This window comes from Gymnogyps californianus, chromosome 3 (genome assembly GCF_018139145.2).
Source record: "Gymnogyps californianus isolate 813 chromosome 3, ASM1813914v2, whole genome shotgun sequence".
Lineage (NCBI taxonomy): Eukaryota > Metazoa > Chordata > Aves > Accipitriformes > Cathartidae > Gymnogyps > Gymnogyps californianus.
Window position 1 is genome coordinate 759,267 of NC_059473.1, and position 27,178 is coordinate 786,444.

Genomic DNA, 27,178 nt, shown 5'->3' on the forward strand with positions numbered 1-27,178 from the left:
AAGCATACACAATTTTAAAAATAATTTTTAAAGCAAGAGTTTCATCATTCTGCCTTACAGATGTATGTCTTTCTCTTTTTTTATTAAAAATAGTATTTTTGATCCCAGGTGATTAATTAATATTTTATTCCAGATACAAAAACATATTGGGAATATGTTTGGACATAGTATAAGCGTGTGAAATAATGCACAACAAATATGAAATAGTGTCTTATAAATAAAGATACCAAAGCCACAATATTAAAAATGGGAGTAGCTCTGTTCGCCTCCCTTTTATCAGGAACATTTCTAAACTAGACTGATATTACAGGAGACTTTTTGGCAGCTATGGCTCAGGCAAGAAATGTTGATGTATTTACATGAATTTATCTGTACTTTATATTTTTGGCCAGGGAAAAAATGGATCCCTTTTATATGTTGTGTAAATTTGTTCCTGAGGCACAACGTATATCAGCATCCTTTAGCTTCTCTTACGGTGCTGTTAAAAATCTGCTTTTGGGAGCTCTGTGCACCCAAATATTGTCCTGGTCCCTACCGAACAGGGACAATTACCCTACGCCGTTGTTGCCAGGTCCTTCTGCCTTTTTCCTGCCAGCTACTGTTGCACAGGCGTTAGTTAAATTACAGCCCAAACCGTACGTTTCCAAAAGGACAAACCGCAGCCCAGAAATATTTTTGAGCCATAAAGCGGGGAACTTGCAGGTACAGCAGCACGTGTGGAGGTTTATAGGGATGATTTAGTGAATATGAGAACATATTTTGTGCTCCATTGTATAGACTCAAGAAGGCATAAAATCTTTAACATCTATTTATCATGTAGCTATTTTAATGTAAACATTTGTCTATTTGGATGAAGTGTTTTCATTATTAAGCTAATTTCCACATGTTTCAGATAGACTGATGAGTTCGAAGCAGAGCACTTGCTGATGAGAAACGAAATTCTGCCTCGGCAGCCTGCTGTCAGATACATCTTCATTAGTTTTTGTCATTCACTGATGGCAAATGCTCTATAAATGAGATGACGATCAGGTCCGCCTTGATAACTTGCCTTATCTCATTAGTTTTCACATCAAAGTTAATCAGCAATGTGAATTGTAATTGCTGGAAGAGACAATGCAATAGATCACTCGGCCTTTTTTTTTTCTGTATGGCATCTTGAAACATCAGCAGGCTGGTGTGAGTAGATAGGCTCAGAAAGAAAATGATGTGGAAAGCATAATAAGCAAGCTGCTCAGAATTAATGAGCTTACCCAATAAGAAAAGAATAACCAATCAATGTGAGTTGGGCAAATATAATTTAGGAATAATTGCTTGATTGGTTGTCTATAGTAGACTGATTTGACCACACACAAGGATTAAGAATTAAGATGTCAAGGCAAAAAATAATTTGGCAACTGAGGGCATGTAATTTTTTGTTTCCTTCCCTTTATGACTGAAAGCGATTGCTGTTTGATATGTTATTCCCCAAGAATGAAAACATTAGATAGGCACACACTGGTGGGTGGGTTTTTTTTTTTCTTTATGCTTCTTTTATAATACGAGCTCTTTCAAACCTCAGTGGGGATATTTCGGTACGGGATGTTAAAAATGAATAGAGTAAAAAATAAAAACCCAAATGTATTCATTTGTAAACGTTGCATTGAAAAGAGCTGCGCGTTGGAAGCTGCTGTGCACAAAATGCTGGTTTCTGGCAAAACGATGTGCCTGGGTATTTGCAAAGCCCAGCCATTACTTGGTCCAAATCTGAAACGCAATTCTTGCGGTACGCACGCTTTTTAATATAATTTTCCCCACAGCCATTGGCCAATTAGTAAAGAACCCTTATATTCTTCTATCTAAACTATGGGGAAGGTTCAGCCAGAAGGTAAATTTGCTTTGATCTACATTACACCTAATTGAGTCACCACCAATGTCTCTATCCCAACATCAAGAAATGTGAAAATGTTAGATTATTTCACTGGGGATTAAACCTAATTTTCGCGTGTTCTGCATTAACCTATTAGGCTGACTCATCTGCATTGCTAATATGGCTCAGGCAGCTGTCACTGCTAAAGAAAAACATGATCATGCAATCCTTGAATGAATGATTCCAGCTCTGATTAGTGTTAGTGAAGTTAGCTGAGCCTTGGTGATAAGGCAGGAAAATTCCCAGGTTGCCAATAGCTTTGAAAATTATCAGACTGCGGGCAAAAATGTACCTCGCGGCTTGCAGGCCTCCCTCCAAAGGCAACATTATTTAAGGCCATCTTTTTCGGCTGCTTGCATAAACGTGTTTGCTTCTAAGGGGCTGATGCCAGGGGTACGTATTAAAATGCTAATGGGAAACAACCTGAGCGCAGCCCGGTGTGGAAAGCGGGAGGTTTTTCCTTGCCCGGGTGCATCAGCGTTTGGGTTTAAATGCCATTTCTAGAGGGGAGCAGCGGCGGAGGAGATGCCAGACCGGCTCCAGCCAGGAGAAGGGGCTTGCGGGAGCCGCCGCAGCCCCCGCCGGCCCCTCCGGCCAGCGCGGACCACCGCACCGCGTCTGTGCCTCTACCAGCCCTGCTCTTTGTTCGCAGGGCGGCGGGCACTGCCGTCGTCTCAAGCCGTTCCTTATTTCTTTCTATCCGTCAGATTTAAATAGTAAAAAAAAAAAAAAAAAAAAAGAAAAAAGCAACAATGACATCCCCTTGAGATGGGAAAAATTTAGGAATGAGTTAGGCTCCTCGCGATAGAGCTAGGAGCCAATTTAATCCGATTAGTGCCTGCCAACAATAGATGCTCCTAACCCATTGTGGACAGAAGCTTTCACTTTATTTGTTTCTATTAGCCAAGAATCCGAGCTATCGGAAAAGTGGAATTTTGCCCCATCAGATCGCTCAGACGATCAACAAAAACAAATTGAGGAAAATAGTCTAATGTGTCAATATTTATCTTTTGGCCCTAATTGTCTGCAGAGAGGACTTGTTGAGTGTGCAAAGTTTGCAGCTCCAGTTTATCTGTGTGCTCTTGATTCTCCCCATTGTATGGATATAGTGGCAGCTCCTCACAATGTAATGATGTTTAAGAAGGGCAGTAACTGCAGAGGCATAATAGAGGCATTTTAATGGAAAAAGACTTGCAGTTGTCGACCAAACTGCAGTGTTTGATAGAAAATGGAAAAGGGCTTTAAACTGATATATATATTTTTATATAAATTTACAGTTTCTTTGTGAATACACTTACTGCAGGTTTAGGCAGATGCTCGTTCCCATCGAATTTGATAGCAAGAAACTCATTTTCAAATACTTTTGAACGCATTCTCCTCTCTCCCAGACCGAAGCCCATTGTGGCATTGATATCATTTACTCCCAGCAGCATAAATCCGGCATCACTGGTGGCTCCCCTCCCTATGTGTGTGCCTGTGGCATCCCTTTGACGAGGAAACGCTGTACCTGGGCTTGGTGTGGTACCGCTGGAGGGATCGCCTCTGCTGTCTGCACCAAAGGATTTCCCTCCAGCCTGGGTGAAGCTACCCCTGGCATCAGGCTTTGTGCCTGATCCCCAAGGACCCTCCAGAAAGTGCTGACCTGCTAACGATTTCCTCCCTTTGACTTTTCAGGGTTTGCTAGGTGTCCGGTTTTTAATCAGTGTGGCACATGTTGTATCGGTTCGTTATAGCGCGAATGTTCCCCCAAGGCTGCTGTGAAATGCTTCACACAAATCTGCTCCAAGTGGGTGGGGGGATTTTTTTATTAATTGACTACACTTGTAGCATTGTTCAAGTAGGAAACCAGGGTGGTTTGAACAGACCTGATTTATTACAACACTACATTGGCCTGGTTCGTTTTGCTTGCTCTTTGTGAGAAGTGGGACACCCCTTGGCCCTGCTCTGCTCTTCCTAAACCCCCATGGCTGCAGCGCCATCAACCATCCCCAGCTGCTCCCCAAGAGCCGAGGGAGGCAGGCTGTCTGGGAATGCCACATCTTAAATGTTTCAGCCTCGCAGGCGTAGCTGGGCAGTGAAGGGCGGTGGGGTTCATGTCAGCCACAGCTGTCTAGGGTGGGTGGTGGGTTTGCAGAGCCTGGAGATGGAGACCAAGGTCTGCAGAGGGTGACCATCCCCTCTGGATGGGTGGGCTCTCAAGCCATCAGTGAAACCTGTCTCCCGTTGGCTGTGGAGGGGTGAGCCGGTTGCTGCCCTCCTTTCAGCAGCAAGATGGCTCCAGGCCGTGGGCTGGGAAGGGTTTCATCATCCGCATCTGGGGTGAGGACCCAGTGGAGGTATCCATCGAACCCTACTGCCTTGTTGCCACCCAGAAGTTTAGCATCCTTCAATAGTGACAGCCCCGCACTGCTGCTTGGGTGGTGATTCTCCCCAGCCCGACCCCGATGAGATCTTGTGATTTCATCCTGCCCAGCCTGACCCTGCCAGATCCTGCTGATAGGTACCCCTACATGTGAAATAACAACTGACCTGCCACACAAAAAGCAATGTCTGAGGATTTAAAGGAGAACACTGTTCTGTACTGTGGTGATTCACATGTGATGCTGACACAGTATTGCTGGAGCAGAGTTTTGTAGGATTTTTAAAAAAGGATTAGATTGTTGTGTTAGATATGATTAAAAGTGTTATAAAACCTCATTGTTCTGGCAGTCAACCAGTCAGAAATCTCCTTCAGGTGTCTTATTTTATAATTGTCCCTTATGAAATATATTATCCCTTTCTCTTAAAGCCTGTTCTGGCAGGCGCTTTTACAGGTGGGACATTGCCCCTGCCCTCACCCCTGCCATCTCCAAGTCAGAGCTGTGTTTCGGGGTCCCCCCAGAGTATTCCCCAAGGGTTGGCAGTGCTGGCATTAAAACACAATCCCCAGAGCTCTGGGCTAGCACAGAGCACTACTAACTGCAGAATGAGGAATACCACAAAAATGGTTTAACGAGGTATTTAGTAAAACCAAGGGGAATAGGAGGAGAGGGATGTGGGGCACTGGGAGCCCTCCCCTGCCCTGAGGGGCCTCCCTGGGGACCCCCACCCCAGGCCAGGAGCGCTGGTCAGGGCAGCTGGACCTGGCCGTGCCCTCGGCCTCCTGGCACCAGGGATGTGTGCTGCAGACCCTTGAGCTTTGGGGTTTTACCCCAAAGTGCTGAGTTATTTGCTATATGGAAAAGTACCAATCCTCTGAGGAGACCTGTGCCACCTGGCAAAGGTGCTAAACTGCGATTTGGGAGAGGTGTGTTTCAACATCCCAGGCTCTTTAAGTAGCTGCAGACTAGAATTGCATCCTTCTGGCCCCAATCCTTTAAGGCAATCATTGATTCTGCAGGTGGAGAGTGAATTTACCTGCAGGGGCTGGGGGCAGCTCCCCCCTGGGCAGTTGGGTTAGCACCCTTCCCTCTCCTCCCCGGGTGGATGCTGCCCTGTGAGCAACAGCCCTGCGTGGGGAAAAAGGAGCAGGGTGAATTATTCCACGTAGCTACCCCAGAAAAAATCTCCAGAGGTAGGTACTTTTATCCTAAAATGGGATTTCTCCCCCCACTTTTTTACAGTGATTGGCTCTAGGTGTTGACTGAGCAAACTCAGGAAAAGCTGCAGTTATTCCAGAGTACGTGTCCATGTGCAGAATATTCTGGAACAGGTATTTCACTTTAAATTCATGCCCTGTCTTATTCTAGAATATTTTCCCTGTGTAGAGGAGCACTTAGCTGGGGTCTCTGCTTGCTGCCGTACTAGTGATAAGATGGATTGGCTGATCTAATAGGTCTTTTCAATCGCTGATTTTGAAAGCTAAGATTGGGAAATTAATTTCAGAAAGGTCAAAACAGAGCAAGGCTATCCTGCTGCTGTGTGATGGATCCTATTTTTTTTTTTAAATCTATCTATTGAAGAAAAGGTTAGTTATTCAGCATCCTGCAAAAAAAAGAAATAAATAAACTAAGCAGAGGGAATACAAAAAGTGTATAGATCTGCTGACCCATTCGCAATCTTCAGTTAATGAAAATGCCGGGGAACAGGAGTGGTAAGAGCCTGCCGAGCTGGGAGGCGCTGACCCCGCGGCTGCTGGAAGCTGAATGCTCCCAGCCTCGAACTCCCCCCCCCTCCCCGATCACAATGCACGTGCCTGCGGGGCTGCCCAAGGGGCTTAGGAGCGGCAGCGGGAGCCCTGCCGGCATCGGCCCACGCCACCGCGGTGGCCGAAGCGTGGGAGGTCTGCTTCCGCCTCTGTCCTCTGGTGGGTTCGTTGGGGTTTTTTTTTTTTAAGGGCGGTTTGCAGAAAGGCTGGGCGAATCCCAGCGGCGTTAACTGGAAATCCGGCTTGAGACTCAGGGGTGTCGGAAACAGTCAGCGGCAGCGTTCTGGGTTCATTCAAGTCATGGAGAGGTTTTTGGGAGCTGTGTCGTATGTTAGTGGAAAGTTGGTTGTTTTTTTCAGCGAGAAAAGAAAAGGGGGAAAAAATTGAAAACAAAGGCTTCACATAGATATTTCCCTTTTTATTTGTTTTCTTCCAATGTGCAAGCCAAACGGTAAAATTAAAAATAAATTGCTTCAGTTTTTTTAAAAACCAGGAAATCATGGGGAGAGAAAATGGGCTGCTTGGGGGGGTAATCACTTCTTAATTAAAAAGAAAATAGTTTATTTGTTTGGGGTTTGGTGGGGGTTTTTTTTGCCTCTCCACCTGGTATCTTCAGTCAACTGCTGAGCTGGCCCTTCCTCTGTCCACTTCTCTTCTTAAGGGTGAATACGCAACATTGCAGTTTTTGGAAGCAGGCAGAAATTAATCATTTTCAGTAGCACTGATTAAAACCTTGTCCTCTCCTAACTACGCTTTGTATGTTATGCTGTGCCTTGAGGCTAACATGTGATGAGAGTCCCGGGGCGAAGCCAGGCAGCTGCTGCTCCAGGGTATTGATGTGCAGCTCCGCATCCCTATGGATGCAGAAAAAGGTACCTGGGAAGCCGATGCAAAAAGCGAGGGGCTGGTGCAGGGTGGGTAGCGGTGTGTGACGTGCTGAGGCAGCTGAAGAAGTGAAATTCAGCCATTCCAGAACTAGTGATGCACCTTTCCCTTTTTTTTGTTAAGGACAAAATACACCGTAAGCACTGACTCGGATCTCCTCTGAGCAAACCCAAGGAATTCTGCTGATTGCTCTGGAGATAGCATCCTGTCTTGAATACCTAGCCATGGCACTGTTAATTAACACACTCATCTTGGATTTAATTCATCCTCAAACCTGGATGAGCCAATCTCACTTAAAAGTTCACTCTTTACAGACAAATACAAACCCATATACATTTGGGGTTGTACTGATATGGTAGCATGTTTCATATCCATTATTGAAGTGCTCCATTTCTTGCTCATGCATGTTCCTGTTGCTTTCTGCAGTCAGTTATACAAAAACAATACAGCGATATATGGGCAAAATAAACAAATATCTCCAGTTGAGGATTATGTTAACAAGTTCAGCAATAAATGACAATTATTAGTCAATATATACAAATGACTTAATTCTTTTAACACATCAGGCAACACTGGAGATAAAGTATAACTTGGGAAATTGGTTGCATATTTCATTCTGAACAGAAGATGTGAAGAAAAACGTCAGAGCAAGCAAACACATCTGGCTCATTAACATGATTATCTTTTCCCAGTAAAGGATCTCAAGCAGATTTGAATGGACACCAGAACATCTCTATAAATCAGATTTAGCTCCCCACAGCAAGTGCTGGGGAAGCTGCCAGGCATCAGTTAACCTGTCCTTTGCAACATTTCTCTTGCTGCTAATTCCAGAAGCGTTGGTGCGATTCACATGTAAAGAAGTTTCCATAGTCCCAAATACGTCCTGCTTCCCAAACCTGATACTGGAATTAAGCATAGATTAATCTTCTAGTATCCAGTGAAAAAATAGGAACTTAAGTCTCTGTAAGTGGAAAAATAGGTATTTTACTGACTTAGGATGAATGTTGGCTTAAATGGAGGAATCTGTCCGGTGGGGGAAAAATGAGGGCACGTGTGTGCCTTATCATATATATGGTATAACATGGGGGTGTTTGATTGACATGGGGAGTATGCTGTCAGCTAGGGAAGGCTTCTCTTGATGAGTGTTGTAGGGGTGTGCATGTGGTCCAGAAGGCCTCCGGGGCTGGGGTTTTTTTGCTATTAACATGTACGTGCGTAGATGCAGCTCAGCAGGCTTTTAGAAAGGCTTTTGCAGGGACGTGTGTGTGGTCCCTTGACAGGGAGAAGGCGGTGAAGAGCCACCGGCTCCCAAGAGCATCTCCCCATCCCGCAGGGACTCGCCATGCAGCGGCTTTCCTGCAGGATGACTTAGCCCTGGGAGCTGTGGCTTTCCCTCTTGCGTCAGGGGCTGGGAGCGGAAAGGGGATGCACTTGGCATGTAACGCAGCAAGGTCATTCACCTGAAAAATTAACAACGAGACTTTTTATTATCTGTGTTCCATATAAATGTCTTTCTCAGCAGAGGAGTATCCAGCCAAATTATGTCAATTCTCCAGGTCTGTGCACAATGCCAATGGAAGACGTTTATTTTGGTCATGAGCGATAAAAAAGAAATTTGGCTCCACACCATGGCTTAGGAGAGCATCTTGCTGAATTAGTCTGAAACCAGACCTGGCCTCTAAAATTTACTTTCAAAAATTGAGTGCTAAAATTGACACCCAGAGGTGCGTGATCTCGCGTGATGTTTCCCAAGGCAAACAGTACTATCTTTCCCAGTACCCGCCGTGCGCCCCACCGCCTGTCAGGAGCTGTGAGATCTGGCTCAAGCAAAGCAACCACAGCAGCTCAGAGCTGCTGGACTGAAGGGAACGACCGAGTGGAGGGAAGCAGCTGGTTGCTGGACTTGCTGGGGGTGCTCGTCTGACCCCGCCGCAGCACCCGTAACTGCAGGGACTCTCCTGCCTGCAGGGCGTAATGGGATGGGGTACCCATCAACACCCTCGCTTAATTACAGCGCGTCCTTTCCATGCAGCCTGCTCGCAGAGTTTCGCTGAGCTTTGGCTATTTGGAAAATCTCTGGGTTTCTGCGGGTAGGATAGTTTGCATTAAAAAAGAACGACATGGTTATTCCTTCAAGCACTTAGCTTTGAATTGTCTTCTGTTTGAAAATTTTCGAGCTAAAACATTAACTCAAGCCTAACTGAGAGGAGGTGCTGCAGGTTGGAGGCAGGACACTTTTTTCACGTGAATCAGAGATGTTGACTGTTTACCAGTGTGTAAGTGGGACTCGTTCTTCCCTCGCTGCGGAGACGGGGCCAGGACTGCCACAAATCAGAATTTTTCCAGTGTTTTCTGTCCTTGTAAGTTTTTTAAAAAGCCTTTATGTGATACAGAAGCAGAGCAGAGTTCTTGTATCTTGGGATTCATTCCTATAGCTTCCAGGGGAGTATTGCCCAAGTCCATGTTTTCTTCCCCTATTAAAGTATATCCTTACCTGCAAGAGGATCTAAGCATTTGATACTTAGGCTTAGAGTCATAAAGGCATTTAGGGCTTCATATTTCTCCAATTCTTTTTTTATGTGTTGTGGACTTTTTTAAATTCAACCACTGCTTAAGCATAGCGTTTATATAATAATTTTAAATTTTTATTATTATTTATGTAACAATTTCACATTAAGTATGCACTTGTAGCAGATGCACATGGAAAAACGTAGTCATTCTTGGTGCAGGAGTGTCTGCAGCGTCGCCTAGGGTGCAGAAGGAGCAGGCAGAGCTCTTCCCGCAGAGGCTGTCCCCCCTGCCCATGGGCACGGAGGGGACGACTCCTCCATCGCTGCCGTGATGGTGGCCCTGCTCTCACCTGGACCATGCTGGCTGTCCCACCTGCGTGCAGTGCATTCAAACATCTCGCGTTGTGAGGTTCTTGCGGAGGATGATGGGTGAGATGCTACAAATGGTGTAACTGTCGGCAGAGCAGGGGGACGAGCGCGGTGCAGGACACCAGGTCCCCGAGCGGGTGTCACTGCCGCAGCACGTGCTGGCACGTGGCTTGAGTCACTCCTCGGGTCCAGCCCTAGGCGATTTGCCCATGCAAAGGAGCCCGGCTCCATCACAGTCCTGCATCCCTTCCTTGAGCTTTGTCCCCTGCCATGCTAAGGGGAGGGAGAGGAAAGGCAGTGAAGGCAAATAACCTGCATTTCTAGAAAGCAAAACAACAGGCACGCTGTAGGAGCTGTTTTTAAAGCCGAGGCGCTGCTCTTCCCCTCTGCTACAGAGCAGATGTTAAAATATTGCCCCCGACGGCTGCGTGGGAATTGGTGGAGCTGCAGCCGGCAGCCTGCGGATGCTGTGGGTCCCGTCCCCCCCGCCTTCCATGCGTGGGAGATGCCGTTAACTGGCTTCTAGGAGATGGTGTCCAGGGCAGATCCCAAAGAGCGCCCTGGGTTCAGCAAGTCAGGTGCGTTCCCTTGGCCGAGGATCCCGGTACCGGTGCTGGCCGCGGGGCTGGTGTGCGAGCGGTGGGTCCTTAACCTCCAGTGGATCCCAGGAAGACCTGGGGGAATAGCTCTAAACCCCATTTAAATAGGGAGCGGGGGGAGGGAGAGGGGAACATTTATTAACATCTAATCCTGTTAAGATTTTCTACACCATATGTCTGAGCAACAGAACATGTGAAATGTGTACTAATTACTCCTGCTTGTGTCATGTGTGTATATTTTATATGCAGTCCCTGACCTTTTTGTTAATAACTTCACATTATATTCATTGACCTGAAACAAATTGAATTCAGTGGCACTCACTCAAGAATTGAATTACATAGTCTTCTTAATTGGTCTCTTATTTAAATGTGGAAAAGTAACAGTTTACCACCTGTAATTTTTTTTTTTCCTTAAGAAATTCCTGCAGTGAGCATGCGTGGGGTCATGTCTGAGGGCGAGTTATCACGGAAAACCCGAGCCTGGTGTGCGCCACAGAGTGGAAAACCCCCCACAAAAGTTTTGTTCCTCCGAAGCGAAACCACTTGTAGAAGTCTGTAAAAGCACCCGAATAATCTCCCCTCCTCGGGGGGAAAGGGCAGCACCCAGGGCGAGCTGCCACCCAGCTCCTGGGAGCCCTCCCACGCTGGGCGAGCATCTCTGCTCGGCGCCGGTCCCCATGAGCTGCATGTCCGCGGCCTCTGCCAGGTCCCATCCCCAGCCTTGTCATCTGCTCCCGAGCGCAGAAAGCCAAGGTGGGGACCTGCGGGGTGCCTCGCCTGCCAGCAGCCATCCCGGGAACACCGACCCGTGGAGGATCCTCACCCGCCGTGGCGGAGATAGGGGCCGGCTGAAATTTCTGCTTTGCTTTTATTCTTCCGATGCCGAGTTAATTGCTAAAGCCGCAAAGAGGAGACTTACTCTTTACTTACTATATTTAACTTAAAAATGCAAATGTTATTAGTGTCCCGATCATTGATAAGAGTGCCTTTGTGCCATGCTTTAACCTCTATTAGGGGGGATTATGAGAACGTATCCACATTGGCATTTTCTAAGTGTCACTATGACAGCACTTGCTGCACAAATGCCTGGCTGTCACACTGAGGTTTATCACTAGGTTTTTTCCTGCGAATGCAGACTAATAAGCCCAGAAATTACAATTGCCTCCCTGCCGAATCTGTGATAGGCGGAAATAATGATATCAGTGCCCTGCTAATCTCCTTGCCTCCGCGCTTGGCACCATCCTATTGAGTCACCTGTCATACGCCGCTTTGATGAGGCGAATTCAATCTCTCAGCTATAATGACAATGGAGCCATTTTAATGTTTGGAAATGATTATGTGAAGGTTTCTCTTTGCTCTGTCTTGGCAAGCAAACCAGGTCAATGTTCAGGCTGTGTCTCCTGCCGCCGCTAACGACTTGGAAGGAGCCGGGCTGTATTAAGTGAATATGCCAAGTTATTAGAAGGGAGATGCTGAAGGCAGCTTTGTGGGGGGAGACTCTTTTTATTTCCTTTTTCACAGCAAAGCATGAGCCTGAGAAGATGCTTTATACGCATGAGCGTCTCGCACGCTTACGTGGCCCCCAGCAACGGCATACTGGGGTGCGTGTGCTCTGCACACTGCGTGCAGGCAGCTGCAGGCACCTCGCAGCACCCACAGGTGCCCCCCCAAGCACACATGCCCCGCAGCCGCTGTGTTATCCTTGGTCCTCCGTACGCTTTTCCAGCGCTAGTCCCAAGGCTGCTATTCCAGGATGGGTGCGAGGATGGATGTAGGCCGCATCCCCAGCCGCGACAGTGCTGTGCCACACGCGCAGCTCGGTCCTCGGCAGCTTGTTGGGTAAAGCACGACGCGACAGCGGAGGGGGAGCGGCTGAGGGACCCCCTCGTCTTGCAGGGCAAAGCCTGGCACGTGCTGGTGATTGCTCGGCTGTGCCAGCAGGCAGCTGGTTTGGCACTGGCGGGTCTCTCCCGTGTATGTTCAATACACCACGTTGGGTAACTGTAGTTAAGTTGCTGGTACTGGAGGGCAGGGCAGGGCTGGCTGCTGAATTTGCCTTCAGAAGAACCTCCAGGCTCTTGAAGAGGGTTTCTGTTGCGTTGCTGGGTAGGAGCTGCGCTGATTTTTGACTTACCTTTATTTACCAGCCCAAAGGACAGATAAGCAGCACTGCGGCAGGGGCTGGAGCAAGGAGAGCAGGGGTGCTCGCTCAGGGCACCGCAGGAGCAGCCGGGCAAGCCATGAACAGGCCGTCGCCTGGGGTGTCGTCTTTTTCTTTAAAAATTCAAGCTCAGAGCAACTTCCCCTACCTCAGACTGTGATTTTTACAAATCGCAAAGACTAGAAAATGTGCCCAGGTAGGAAAAAACCTTTCTGCCCAGCCCAATGTATGCAAAATGCACTTGTGAATCTCTGCGTTTGCACAACAGGCTGCAGGGAGCTTAAAGTCTGTCTAACTTAAAAAAAAACAAGCACCAAAACCTGTTAGAAGACACAGTTAGTCCCTCCGGTCCGCTCAGGTATTGGGTTAATAAATGGGGAAGTGAACTGATTTGCTGCCAGAGGGGTGGTGGGGAGATGCACACCAGAGGCAGGCTGGGCAGCGATGGAGAGAGTCCCACGAGGTGCCGGGTATCATGCGCATGATTCCTACCTGTGTGTTGATTTCAGTTAATTTTGTGGTAGAGAAACTGCATTTTTTCCCTTCTCAAGTATCTGTGTCTCTGAAACCAGGTCTCATCCTAGCCTTTAAATATGAGCTGAAACACTTTACTTGTTTATTTTAATGTAAAAGGAAAATAACTACGTTTCTTGAAGCTGTCAGAGGTCCCAAATTCACGGAGGAATGCATCTCCACACTCAAGGAGGGTTTAAAGTCATCTTGAAGAAGCATAGGGTCTGTCAGGGCCCATGGCTGGAATTCCATTGGTTGGGTAAAATTTGGGGGCTCTCCACGTCACTGGGGCTGCCTCCCGGACAGTCTCTCCCTGGCATCTCTCTGGCAAGGTCATATGGGATGTGGGTGACATGGATGTGGCCCAGTCCTGCAGAGACATGCGAGTCCCGCCTGGAAGCGGTGCTTCTCGTGCAGTCTCCATCGCCGCCGCTCCACGCGTGGCTTCCCCAGCTCTCGGCCCGTCCTCTGGCATCGAGGTGCGGTACCCCCCGGGGCCGGGCAAGGGGATGCTGCACCAACGGGCCGGCCGCTTTTCTTCGTCATCTTCCTGCTGGCGTTCGCTGCTGGGTTATTAGTATTTATTAATATGACATTAATTTTCTGAAATCTTGACCAACTCTTTGATAAGGGAGGAATAAAGAAGTAGAATTTCAGATGTCAAGCTTTTATTAACGAAAGTGTTCAAGGCCATCTCTGGATGGATATTACAGGCTGCTTTCACTCTGCTCTTCAGTTTATGAAAAGCAATTGTTTAGCTGTATAGAGAGTATAGAGCAGAATCAAATTGACCTGCGTGATACAGAAAGTAGCACTGAGCCCATTTAACTAAGGGTCCTTTGAAAGAAATCTTTTTTATTATAGATGAGTGCTGAAATTATTTCAAGGAAGTGATTATCTGTCTAATAATTTTAAATGCATGAGTGACTTCCACATATAAAATTAAGGCAGCAGATTTGGAGGTAGGCTTAACACGCGGCAAGCGGCATGGTGACACAAACGCTCAGGGCTGTTCCCCCGGTATTTATTTTTAGGGATGCTCCTGGTAGGAGCCCTGCCCTGTGCAGTCAGCCTGGTAGGGATGAAGTTGGTGGGGATGGGATGCTTGGATGGGATGGATGCTTGGATGTTGGTGTTTGGGGTACGGGGGTCCTCTGGTTTCGGTTACATCCTTGCAAGCTCGGGGGAGCCCGGCTCGGGGCTGGCTTCGCCCTGCACATCTGGGCAGCCTCGGGATGCACAAGCCCCACGCGTGCCTGCGTAGCAGGGGGCTCGGTGCTGCCACCCCCCCCCATGCACCCCTACATCTCCCTTAATTAAGGCAGCCAATCTAATTAGGGCGGTGCCCTGCCACAGCTGCCCCGTGGAGGCACATCAAAGCCCGCGTGGGGCGCGCGTGGGGGGCGGTGCATGGGCAGCGCAATTACCCAAGTTAAGAAAACATCCCTGTAATTAGCGAGGCAACTCTAAGCACAAGGAATGGAAATTAGTCACAGCGCAATAAATTAGTCGGTGCATATATTACGTGCCGTGAGCACCCCGGGGGCCTCCTGTTTGCAAGGCTTTGGTTTGCAACCCCATGCCTCTCAATAAAGCATTCATCCCTAGGTGATTATGTTCTAGCAAAAGGAGTTTTTAACTGAATTACAAATTTTCTTTTCCAATTCTTTTGTAGGCAGAATTGGGATCCCTCACTTTTTCTCTCTCTCTTTTTTTTTTTTTTTTTTGAAGGTCCGGGGAGCAAAGCCACTTCCCTCCCCCTTCAGCTAATAATTAATTTTCAGCTTTTCAGGGTGCTTCAAGACCCTGCATTGTTTACTTTAATTAGGAGCAGTAGTTAAGGAACTATTTCAAAATCCCTCCCTAATTTTGAACTATTTTAGCTGTCGTTTCTTTGCTGGGGGAAGAAAAGGGGAGGGCAAAGCAGGAAATTGGACTGTAGCAGCACATAACATTTGCATCAAAATAATACAGCCGGCAACAGAAAATCACAATCACATCACTCAGAAGGAAGGAACAGAATACAAATTAAAGGAATAATGTAAATTTTTTGCCATTAAGCTTCAATGACCATTTGAAATGGTGCAAGGCACAAAGGTTTTGATGAGCATCATCCAGTTTGATTATTCATACTTGTGCTTCTGCTTGAATTAAAGTAGGAGTGCTAGAGCCTGTTAGAGCAAAATATTTGAATTGGTAGTGAACTCTCACCTTTACTTGCATCCATTTACTTTTCAAATGAATACCAGATAAGTTAGTGCATTTTATAATCGGCCTGTTTTCCAGTGAGTGCTGTCATTACATACCAATTTCTTTTAGAAGTGCTTCCTAAGAAACATTAAATACTTACAAATAAGGATCTGTCCATCACCGGCAGCAATCCTATTTGAGCAGCGTTAGGCGACTCCGGCAGGTTGCGTGCCCTCCTTCTGATGGTTGTGTGCACGACTTCTCCGGCCCTGCATGCAGCCGCTGCTGGTGTTAAGCCCAGCTCGTCAGCTGCCCGGTGGGCTCTGCTCCCCACCGGCCTCCATGCAAACACCGGGCCAGTTTGCAAGCACCCTGCCCGGCCAACACGTGCCCTTGCCTTGCTGCTTGCGGGAGCACTCGCTTTCAATCTGAAGAGTGATATTTTTATTTTATTTCATTTTATTTCATTTTGTTTCATTTAGGTAGTATCACCACCTTCTCTGAAAAACAGAGCCGGGTCCACAGCCCGCAGAGGGACACATCTGAAGGAGCCTGGTTTCGAAGGGAAGAGCTGCCCAAGGCTTGGGCAAGGCCCATAGCAAAGGCTGAGCCAACCGGTCCCACCTGTAGAGGTGCATCTGGTGCGCAGGTGTTGCAGCGTCACGCACAGGAACATCCCTGGCTTTAACTAGCCAGATTTTCCATCAGCAGGTATGAAAAGAAAGAGCATTTTGGCATTTGGAGGTATAGCTGCCTACGGTCAGGAGTTATCCCTTGACTCCTGACCTGCAGGGTGGCGCGGCATGGGGACGTTGTTTGTTGGGGCTGGGGTGGCCCCAGCCTCTCCCGCTGCCCTGCGCCCACTTTCTTCCCTAAGCGATCGCTGCTTTATCCTGTTTCTCGCACTCACCATCAAGAAACACAGATTGCTTGCAGAGAGGAAAAATGAGAGGAAAGAACAGTATTTAATGTGGTTTTCAGACGCTGTGTTGTGAATAACAATGGATGCAGAGAAAAAGCAAGGAGCGTTAATGTGGGGTAGCAGAAACCAGCCCAGAGAAGAGAAACTTCCCTGGGGGCCTGATGCTGACCGGCTTGAGGAGGCTGGCAAGTTTGCTGCGTACCTAAATGAGAGCAAAACTGGCTAGATGTTTGTTTACCATGAACTAAGAAGATATAGTAGGTTTTTAAAATTGAGCTTTTTGTAAAAGAAACATATTTTAAATTAACTTGGGATTTCTCCTTTAAGAAAAAAAAAAACTCTAGTGTATTCTAGTGGTCAGATTTCAGATTGCCTATATATAAATACTGGTCCAGATTTATAAACAGAGATGAGCCAGCCCTGGGAGTGTATGGCTTGTGTGTGTTAATGTGCGTACACAGATCTAGCAGGCGATAGGGAGTTACTAATGGTGTGGCTCACTCCTTAATAAAAAGTTTAAAGGTAGCCTTGGGCTAGGTGATAGGTTTAGTTTTTCCAGGGTGTTGTAGAGAGCCTGTAAGGAGCCTTCCGGAGGGGCTGCTGGCACTGGCTGGGGCTTCCCTCGTTTTCCACCTACGCCAGGAACCCGCAGGCTCCTGTGGGAAGCCAAAAGGCAGCCTCCTACCTTACTGCGCAAAATCACCACAGCAAAAGTCTTTTGCTGCCTTCAGTACCCGTTACTGGAAAGATCTGCAGGGCTGGGCCAAGGAGTTGAAGGAATTTTAATATTTTGATGCGCTTTTTCACTGCGGGAAGGCGCTGTTGTCCGTGGGTTTTGGGAAAGCCCAGGGATTTTGGGACAGCCCGCTGCTGCAAGGAGAAAAGCCCCAGGTCCCTAATTTTCCCCATCTGTGTTTATAGTCCTGTGCTGGTGGTATCCATGAATTTTTCCTGACAGTCGTTTGTATCTCGTGATCCCTAGGTTTTGGCCAGCCTTGGGCCAGGTTTGTTGGCTGACTGAAGACGTGACCTGTTTTTACTCCCCGGTGGGTGCCGGCTGCAGCCCACTGGCGCAGGCAGGGCTCTCCAGCAAGCGCTGCTGAGCCACCGTGAGCTTAGCTTTGCTGCGCTGCCCTGGGCTTAGCAGGTTATTCCTAACGAGCAACGAGCTGGTGATCCCTCTTAGATGCATCCGCCTGGAGATGTCAGCAGAGCTGGCAGTACCAGCAAGGACGGCGTTAGTGACCATGGATGGGGCGTTGCAAAGCAATTACTTTGCTTTTCTGTTCTGGTGTAACTTTAGGGGCCCCACATGCTTTGGTACCCGCCGCACAGTTAAAGCGCGGCCGCCGACGTGGGGGTCTCGCTGCCGTGGACCCCGTGTCGCCTCCCCAAACTTGCTCCAACCTCGGCAGCGCATGGGCAGGATCCCCTCCTGCCTGTCTGGGGTGGGTCTGCCCCTCCGTGCAGGTTTGCAAACACCCCGCTGTTGCACAAACTGGGAGCTGCAGGATGTTTTACCCTGGTTCACTTTAGCGCTCTATAAAATGCCTTTTATTAAAGCGAGGGAAAAAACCAAATCGATGCAACTACACATCAAAAACAAACAAACCTCCATTTTAGCAATTTTAAAGCAATCTGTCAGAAGCTGATGAAGGCCAGGTTATTTAAATGATAAAGGACAGGGAATGAATGCATACCATTGTCTCTGCTGCTTTTTCCAAGGTGATCTGGGTTAAAACCGTGCTCTCAGGGTTAATTTTGAGCTGCTTTTCTTTTAAAAATGTTTTTTCCCTTATTGACACAGGGGGGTTGATTTATGTAATATCCATAATAATTCCCAGATTTCTGTAGATTACAAGGTTATCTCCATGAATGGCTCTGCTGGCAGAGGGACGGGGTCTTCCCCGGCGCGGGCTCCACGCCAGCCTCCTGCCCCGCACCAATGGGGAGAGCAGGGTCCGGCCATTGCCGCTCGCCCTCCCGCTCCCCCGACGCCTGCAGCCCTTCACTTCTCTCGTTCATTAAGGATGCTTAATACACAGCGCTCTGGGGTGCAATTAAAAACAAATAAAATAAAAAGATGGCATGGAAAAGCACAGCCCTGCTCTTTCCTTCTACTTTTTCCCCTTCTCTGGTTTCCTTGTTGCCTTTTCAGCCCCGCCGGGGATGGTTTCTGGGGACCACCAGCACCGACCCAGCAGGAGCTCAGACCTGCTGCCCCGCTCATGTTCTCCCTGAATGGGGGGAACAGGTCCTCCCCATGCGCATATGGGGTCACGTCCGTGCACGTGAGCCTGGTGATGCCTGGGGGTCTCTCCTGGCCGCATCAGTAGTTTAATAAACCGGCTGAAGAAAGAGACCAGATTGGGGTCCAGCTCTCCAAAACAGGTCTCCCAAGCCCGAAAGACCCAGTCCTGGGGACCGGGAGTGATGCCTGCCACCCTACCAGCCCTTAAGCGGTGGCAAATCAAGGCTCTGACCCCTGAACAGCCTGAGATTTGAAATGCATCTGTAATAACCAGGAGGTTTTCCTATGCCTCGGCGGAGGGGTACCAGGCAGAGGAGTAGGGGACAAGACCAAGGGTGGGATGCCAGCAGGCAAGGGAAGGTGCTTCTCTGCACTGCCACCTCCTGTGCATGCACGCAGGACCGAAGAAAGCATTTGGGAAGATTTGTTACCTTGGGCTTGGCCGCTCTAGATTAGTTATCTCTTTATACTTTTTTTTCTCCCCCCTCCCCTCCTTGGGTTTTCTGCTGCTTCTTCTCTCCCCAGCACTTCAAAGCCCCGCTCTCTTTCCAGGCGCTTTACCACGTCCTTGTTATCCGGACGCGAACTCTCCTAAGCCGCCCCGTTGGCCGCTGGCGTGCGTGTGGGCAATCACAAATTTATGACGATGCCGAGACTTTGGGGGGAGAAAGGCAAGCGCCTTTCTGCCACAAACCGCTGCTTTCAGGGATCATTCCACTCGACTGGCTGAGAAGAAAACTGCTCTGATAGAAACTATGTTATAATAGTCGGGAACTGGATAACAATGCCCTACCGACAGAGCCGATTTATTCTCATATGCCAGCGCGGGGAATTGGTATGCACCAAAGCAGAAAATGGAGCTGGCTTTTCAGAAGTGTTTAAAATCAAGCAGCTCTGGAGTCACCAACCGATTATTTCAGTAATCTTTCGGTGGCCAAGCCATCCCATTTCATTAAGGGCAGTGCTGTTCTGCAACGCAAATATTGCATAGGCTCAAAATTAAGCTGCCTCTCCCCCATCACCCCTGTTAAACTTTAACTTTGCTTATCAGCCCCCCACAAGGAAGTGCCGGCTGGAGGCTGTAAAGGTGCCAGTGCCTCGCAGGAGTGACTGGGGGGAAAAGTAGGGAATTTTAAGAGCAGCGGCCCGAGTGATGATGAAAGCAATGACATACGTTATGGATTTTCTCAAAAATTAAGAACATCCGCCTAGGTTTGCTTTGGAAAGAAAGAAATGAGGGGGGCTGTGTGAAAGCGAGGGCTGGGCATCGCTGGCCGTGCTCGGAGCGAGGGACGGGAGAGTGGCACAGGGTGACACAGCCGCCGACAGAGTGGTGCCAGAACGAACCCACCTCACCACATCTGGGTGTTAGATGTGGGCACCCCTCCACATGCATCCGTACTGCTGCATCTGTGTGATGGCAGTGCAAGCGCATGCACGCACGCCCTCGCTCTTTCGATATTTCACGTCTGTATCCCGTAGGTGGGCATGTAATGTGATATTGCTGATGTGTTGTGGGGGAGCACGTATAGTTTGTGTGCATATTTGCTCTTCCCCAGGACTTTTTACCCCAGTGGAGGTACAAGGCTTGGCAGAAAACTGGCTGCTTGCGGAGGGCAGCGACTCCAAAGGCATTAGCAAGGATGAGCTGCTCTGCTCGCCGGGAAGGGGAGAGGAGCTGCCATCAGCCTAGCAGCCGCCCCAGCACGCGTTCTTGGTGCGTGCATCTCATGCTCAGAGGTGCTACGCAGGAGCCGTGTCACTACCTTCAGACCAACCTGTTCTGCAGGGGAAAAAATAACCCTGCTCATGCAGCGCTCCCCCATTCTCCGGGGCAGGCGTTACAGCTGCCTGCTGCTCTGGGCTCCACAGGGCAGGGACGGGCAGCAGGCAGGAGGACCGGCTGCTGGTCCAGAGCAGCGTTAGTTCCCGCAGGCAGGTCTCAGCTGGGAAGAGCGATCTCCAGCCCAGGTAATTTCTCAGTGTCTTACCTCGGTTATCTTGAGGGAAAGGGATAGGATGGGGTTTAAAAGCAAGCCTGGGTATCGCTGATGTTGCTACCAAAGGAAAAAGAAGTGGGGGAGCTGAGAAACGCTGTCATGAAGAGCTGAGCAGGGATGATGTGTGATGGTGTGTGCTGGGAAGGGCTTCTTGGGCTGAGGGATGTCAAGGAGACGTCCTGGAAGGGCTGGATGTCGGGTTTTGTTCAGGGGAGGTTTGCTATAATGTGTTTTGACGGGTCTGAAATTGGTCCTACGGAGGCCAACAATGAGGGCAAGCAGAAAATCCCCCCCTCCAGGCACCCGCGTGCCGGCGGTGACCTGCCGCTCAGCCGATGCGGGGAGATAAGTGCTGCCAAGCTGTCACTCTTCCCGGCGCAGCCCTGGCCGGCGCGCGGTTATTTCGGCTCAGCGGCGAGAAGAGCCAAGGCTGCAGCTCGTGGGGCTGGCTGCTAGTGGGAGGCGTCTGCGCCCTTGGGGAATTTAGAGAATTAAATTCTAGGTCTCCAATTTGGTTTCCTAGGAGAGGAGGTGAAGGCCATCGCACAACCTGCCGGTCCATGGACCTCCCAAAGGTAGCACATTGCCCGGCGCAGCAAATATCTTCCAGTTACTCCCGACAGCATCCCAACTGGATGCCATTTTGAAAAGCGATGTTTTACAATTATTTGGACACCAATTCACCCGGATGCTAAAAAGCAATTATTGCATAGTTTTTTGTTACTCCATTTTCCCCGGCGTACTTTGTGCAGCTGGAGTTGGCTTATGTGATAAATGGACGAGGTTCAAAAATATGACTCCTCTGAACTTTTTAGCCTTACACGAAAGGGAGGAATTCTAAGAGCAATGGATAAAATTCAATTAACTGAGATGACAGAAAATAATCTACTAAGCGAATACATCAGGCAATTGGAAGCTTTCATACCTTTCAAAAAGGAAATAACCTATTTCTTTCCTTGTTATCTAATGACACAGGAGTTTATTTCTCTGGAAGCAGTTACAAATCTACCTAATGGGGCCTAAATGCTGTTGCCAGGCAATTAGGGGTTTATTGTGTGGCTAATTCTTTCATTTCCGTCACTGGTGATTGTCATTACAAAACGCGGGACTCGTGAGCTGTCCCCTTGGCCAAGAGCCTGCGTTTGCACGCAGGCACATGCATGTGCACCTGTGTATACATCCACGTGTGTATGCACATATATAGCTCTGTGTACGTATGCGCACGTTTGCGTGGCCGTGGTTTACAGTGAGCGACGTGGCCCATGCATCGCCTTTCAAACTGCCTGTTCCCCTGCCCGTACCGGTTAGCCCTGTCCGTAAGGCCATCCACAGCGTCCTTCCCACGCCTTTCCCACAGGAAAATTGGGTTCCCTGTGCACTGCTGCCTCTGTCGCAGCAGGGGAATACAGGGGAGGGAGGGCGCAGGCTTCGTGCTTTGTGCACAGTGCCCACAGCCCCTGGCACCAGGGATGTGCCTGGCTGCTGGCTGAGGCAGCTGCAGCAGATTTTCAGGAGGAAGGGCTCTGTTTCTTTCCCCGGTTGACTTCTGTGTTTGTCACCGCAGCCAACGGTGCAGGTAACTGCAGAGGCCTGGCATGCACGGGCAATTTGGTCCCCTCCTTGCTTGTTATCCGTGTTGCAAACTGCCTGCCTTGGGCCCCAAACCTCTGCTCTGTCTCCAGAGGCTGGTGGGGACGGTGGGCAGCTTGGCCGAAGGGCTGGGACAGTGTGCGTTGTCCCTCGCCCATCCCAGCCTACTTCAGAGCGGTGCAGGCTGCTTGCTCCGGAGCCTGTGCTGGTCCCCTGTGGGGAGCAGGGGCAGCCGGGCGCTGCGGGAGCTTTCCGGGGGAAGGCATCGGCTGTGACTTTACAGCCAGAAATTATCTGAGTTTTTCTCACCGAAATATTTTATTTTGCTGAAAAATAAGTGTTGGCCAAACCAGATGCCTTCAGGGAGGAAACTTGCACAGGGCTCTGCACACAACGTGGCTCATGCAGATGGGCATTGCTGGCTCCCGAGCGGCAGGGGCCAGAGCTGGGGTGGTCTCTGCAGCCCCCAGTCCCCTGCAAAGAGGGACGAAACCCCTTCCTGGCAGTGGGGAGGTGCAGCATGCCCACAGCACCGAGCCTCCGTGAGTGCTGGGGCTCGGTGAACCTGGCTGGGATGCCGCGGTGGGGAGATGATAGTGCTGGCGGCAGCGCCTTCCCTGGCCCCTTAGGCGTTTGGGTGCCACCGTCCTCCCCAGGCCACGTCCAGCGGCCGTGGCTGGCAGCGTGGGCTGCTCCCCGCAGCCCTCCGTGGATCTGCCAGCTGGGGGCACGCTGAGACAGTGGGAGAGCTGCCGCCGCACCGCACACTCCCACCACTGCCGTGGGCGCTCGCCGCCAGCGTCCCCCTGCTCGCCGAGGCAACCTTCCTCAGAGCATCCCCTGCCTGCACTGCCCAGCGTTAGACCACATGCTGCTGGGCTGTTTCCTTTTTTTTCAATTATGCTACTGCTCAGTTCCCGTGTATGTTGCTCTGGCGATAATTATGGGCTGCTAATTAAAAATACCAAAAAGGGTACAAGCTTTGGCTGAAATATGGTATTTGGCCTTTCAAGGGAACACTGCTACAGCTGCAAACTGGCTGTTTCCCGCTGAAACACTTCCAGCCGAAAGACCTAAAGGCAGAGCTATAGAAAGATGAGCTTTTCTGGTGGGTGGTAATGAGACCGCAAATTGGTGAAGGAGCAAATGCTGTTAGTGCAGTGCCCCGGAGCGAGCCGGGGGGGACGGGACGGGACACGTGGCCCGACGCCCGCCTGTGCCCGCTGCACCGCAGCCCAGCGGCACGGGAAGCGCCAGCTTGACAGAGCTGAGCTCAGGCCCTCTTGCAGCGTTTGCTGGCTCAGCCCGTGCCCGGCGTGGAGTCCCTCACCGGGGCGGCAGGCCAGCCCCGGGGCTGGGAAGAGGCATGCTCCCATGCATTCCCGGCCCCACCGTGCCTTCCAGGTGGGAAGGAGGAGGTGGGAGCGTGGCTGGGGGTCTCTAGCTCAGGTGAGCATCAGCAGGCGCAAATGGCAAAGTTATTTAAGCCAGCCTGGGGTTGGTCTGAGCCCCTTTCCTGGGGGTAACATGGCTGTTGTGACCCCATCCAGGGCTTCTGGGGACCATAGGGCTGCAGGACTGTGCTGCTCTGTTTTGTGCCAGGTAGGGGACCAAGGCAGCAGGGCTTTTGCTGTGGGGCTCCAGCAGACTTCAGGGGTGTGTGAGCACTGGAAGGTGCTGCTGGTGCTGGGAAGCTGCATCAGCAAAGGGCAGGAGGGTTTTCAGCGGTGCTGGGAGCCAGGGTGAGCATAGCAGCTCAGACGTGAGGAATGGCAAGCCCTTCTCCTTAATCCAGCATGTACGTACGTGGCTGAGCAGGCTCTGGAGGCAGAGCATGTGTCCCTCACGTTGGAGGCAGCAGGAGCCCTGGGCCAGAAGCTGCTTAGAGGCTCTGCTCGAGCTGCTGCCCGCGGGTGCTGGTGGGGTCCCTCCTTCACCCAGCCCTGCTGCAGAGCGCTTCTCGGCTGGCCTGCGGCGGCAGGTTGGCCACCACTGCTAGAGATGCGCGATTACAAAAGTAGACACAAGTTTTGCAGAACAAGCCAGAAGAGGGGTAAAAAAAGCCCTCCATCTGCAGCCAGCCAAGCATCCTCTCCAGATGCTGAGGCCGTTCTCGCGGGTGGCAATGTGGAGCCCCGATGTCCCTGTGGGGTCCCTTGCAGCCACCCGTGCGATGGTGGTGCTACCCTTGGTCATGCCTGGGCTGGATCCATCCCCCGCAGGCCCCCGCGGCTGGCCGAGCCTCCCCGGGAGCCAGCGGCAGAGCTCGGCACCGGGAGGAGGCAGCAGCCGGAGCCCCTGGGCGCCTGCGAGGAGAGCGCGATGCTGCGATAACGGGCTTGCCTTATCGCCTTGGAGTGAGCTGCATTGTGGCGGAGAAAGCCCGTCAGCCGCACGGAGGACTGAAATAACAACCATTATCTCGTCATCTATTGACTGTCTTCTGTGGCTTACCATTCTAAAAGGTAAGAGCGCTGTTTGAGGAATTAATGTAGCTACACGGAGGTATTTAAGGCCAGGGTTGTAGTTACCAGTTGGGAAGGGCTGCGTTAATGAGACGATACTGCAGCAGCACGGGGAGGGGGAAAGCGGTGCTCGGGAGGCCGGGAGCATGTGTGAGGGGAATGAGCTGTTTCAGAGGCTTCGGGGACTCTGTTTCGCTTGCCTGCTGGTGCCGCTAATGACAGTGAAGTGCTTCCTCTCCTGGCAGCATCCAGGATTTAGGAGCCAGGGCTTATGATGCTTTTAAAAATAATAGTAACTTTGAAATACTTAGCCTATTTTTTTATTTGCCGCCTGGTTTGCTGTTGTGGACTTCAGCATCCTTGCACATGCTAGCAATTTTCTTTTTAAAAAAGAAAGAAGAGCTGAGTTTCTCGGGAAGCCCTGCTCCGGCAGCCGGGGATTTTGGGAAAGCCAACAACATCCCAACAAACCTCATCCTCCAGAGGGTGGGGTGAATTTAAGGGATGCTTGTGTGAGCCCCGCTCGGGAAGGCGGCTCTGGGAAGGAGGAGCAGGGCAGGGCAGGGCAGAGGCAACTCGGGATTTCAAAGCCATGTGAGATCCGTCCGTGGCTCAGGGATGCCACGTGTGAATTTCCAGACTTAACCCGGCCTCCTCCTTCCCTACTTCTGCACATATATTTTTATCTCGTAATTACGGGCTGCCATATGTATAGGGGCATTTAAAACACATGGAGCTGACCCTGCAAACCTTTTCCAGGGCAGGGAGAGTTTGCCGAGTTCAGGGCCCATGTTATTGACAATGATGATTGAAAATAATCCTCTAAGTCAGTATTAGGGTCAGGCCTTCTGTGTAAATCTTTATTTAGGCGCCAGAGACGTCTCCTTTTCAATGCTATAGGCTGTAACAGCTCCTTTATAAAGTAGATGCACAGGGACTGTTAAGTCGCTGGATTATAAGGCTGTCACCCATGCATACTGAGTCTGCTTAGTCTAAACCTTCCTGAAACTTTCATTAAAAAATGAATATAAATGTTCAACGCATTTGTAACCCACCAAACCGGGTTGTTTAAAATACGGCTTTGCCCCAGCGCAACGCTGCCGGGCACCCCAGGGCCCAGCCAGCACCGCAGGGCCTGCGAGCATCCTCCGGCTGGTTTTGACCTGAAGTGGATCGGTGTCCGAGAACAGCAACGACAAAAGTTCAAAGTCAGCTGGGCTTTAAAGTGTTTTTGATTAAATAGATGTGAACAAATCCAAAAGTATTACGGGAGGTCCAGGCAGCAGCTTTAAAGCCGTCATACCGGTCGAAAGCTCTGGGTTCTGAATCTGAATCTAGAGCAATTTTTAAGTTTTTTTTCCTCCGGGTGAGCACAACCGTAAGCCTCAACTCCCAGGCCGATGGTTTTGGAGTCGCTTGGCAGAGCAGGTCCCCTTTGGGCGTCTTCTGCAAGCAGAGGGGATGGGGAGGCCCTTCCCAGGGAGGTGGAGGTGTTGCAGCGGCGGGAGCAGAGCCCCACCGGCCACCCTGGGCAAGCGCGGCCGAGGACCGCAGCAGGTCCCCTTGTCCCCAGCAAACCACGTGTTCTCCCGGGCATCCCGCGCAGCTGGATGGCATGGGCGATGCCGTCCGCACGCTGGGCTCTGCCGGAGGTGTTGGGTGGCCGTGATGGAGGCTCCACGGGTGTCGTGCATCTCCCCCGCCACAGAGAAAGTGTCGTCAGCTCCTCACCCAGGCTCTGACCTCAGGGGCATCCTCCACCAGGGCTTCCCCAGATCAGCTCTCGTGAGCAGGGGATGCTGCTGACCTCTGCAGAAGAAAGCGGCTGTTAGGGTGAAATCTGCACCCCCTAAAACACCGGGGTCTGGCAGGGCGGGCGCCTGGCCCTCCCGCAGCACCCACGCTCGGCAGCGGGGACCAGCCCCCGTTTTCCCCCCGTATCAGCAGAGCAGTGTCGGTTTGATACGCGCTACATCACACAGCTTTCAAAGAGCACTTGCAATCTTGTTATCAGTTGCAAACATTTAATACGCCCAGGTAAATTAAGAGTGTGCTTAATTTCTTATCGTAGTTTTCACTTTTTATTTTTTATTGAGGAACTTTCTTTTGTGCAAATTTTTGTTTTGTGTTCTTTTGTTGTGTCAGTCTGTTGATAAAAGCATGTCGTGGATTGCATTGTGCTGTTAATTTTCCTTTTGGTATGCTTGCTACAATGACTTATTTTGTGTCTGATATATTAGTTATCCAATTTTTGTAAGCTGATTTTAAATATGTTACTACGCAAACTCTTTTTACAGCCTGTGCAGCTTTTGATTATGAATGAGTGCAGAGATACACGCAGGAGTATTATTTATATAAAATATATAAGCAGGAAGAATCTTCATAAATCACAAAATGCTATTATCCTCAGGGTTCATGACAGCCATATCTTTTTTTTTTTTAACAGAAAACCAGAATACATTAAACACCCCAGGCATTCGAAAGGGACCTTTCAAAAACTGTACAATTGCTCTATTTATTCCATTCATTTAGTAGGTGGTGTTTAATACCTAAAGTCTGTTTGACACAAATAAATCCTAAAATTAAGCTTTAAGTAAGAATTTACTGAGAGAAGCTACTGTATCTGCCGGCAGTAATATTATGGTTTATGACCTAAGGAACACGGTATTTAACGCTGGAGGGAGAGCTTTC

The 27,178-nt window shown here is 49.8% G+C and overlaps 1 long non-coding RNA gene across 1 annotated transcript in view; it reads left to right on the forward strand.

Annotated features, from left to right (window-relative positions):
- The window catches only part of LOC127014636 (uncharacterized), a 64,115-nt gene extending 46,733 nt beyond the window's left edge, over positions 1-17,382 (forward strand). Inside the window, exons 3-4 of the long non-coding RNA XR_007766193.1 lie at positions 15,742-15,970; positions 17,164-17,382. This is a non-coding gene — a long non-coding RNA (uncharacterized LOC127014636). The remainder of the gene's footprint in view (positions 1-15,741; positions 15,971-17,163) is intronic.
- The last annotated feature ends 9,796 nt before the right edge of the window (positions 17,383-27,178 follow it).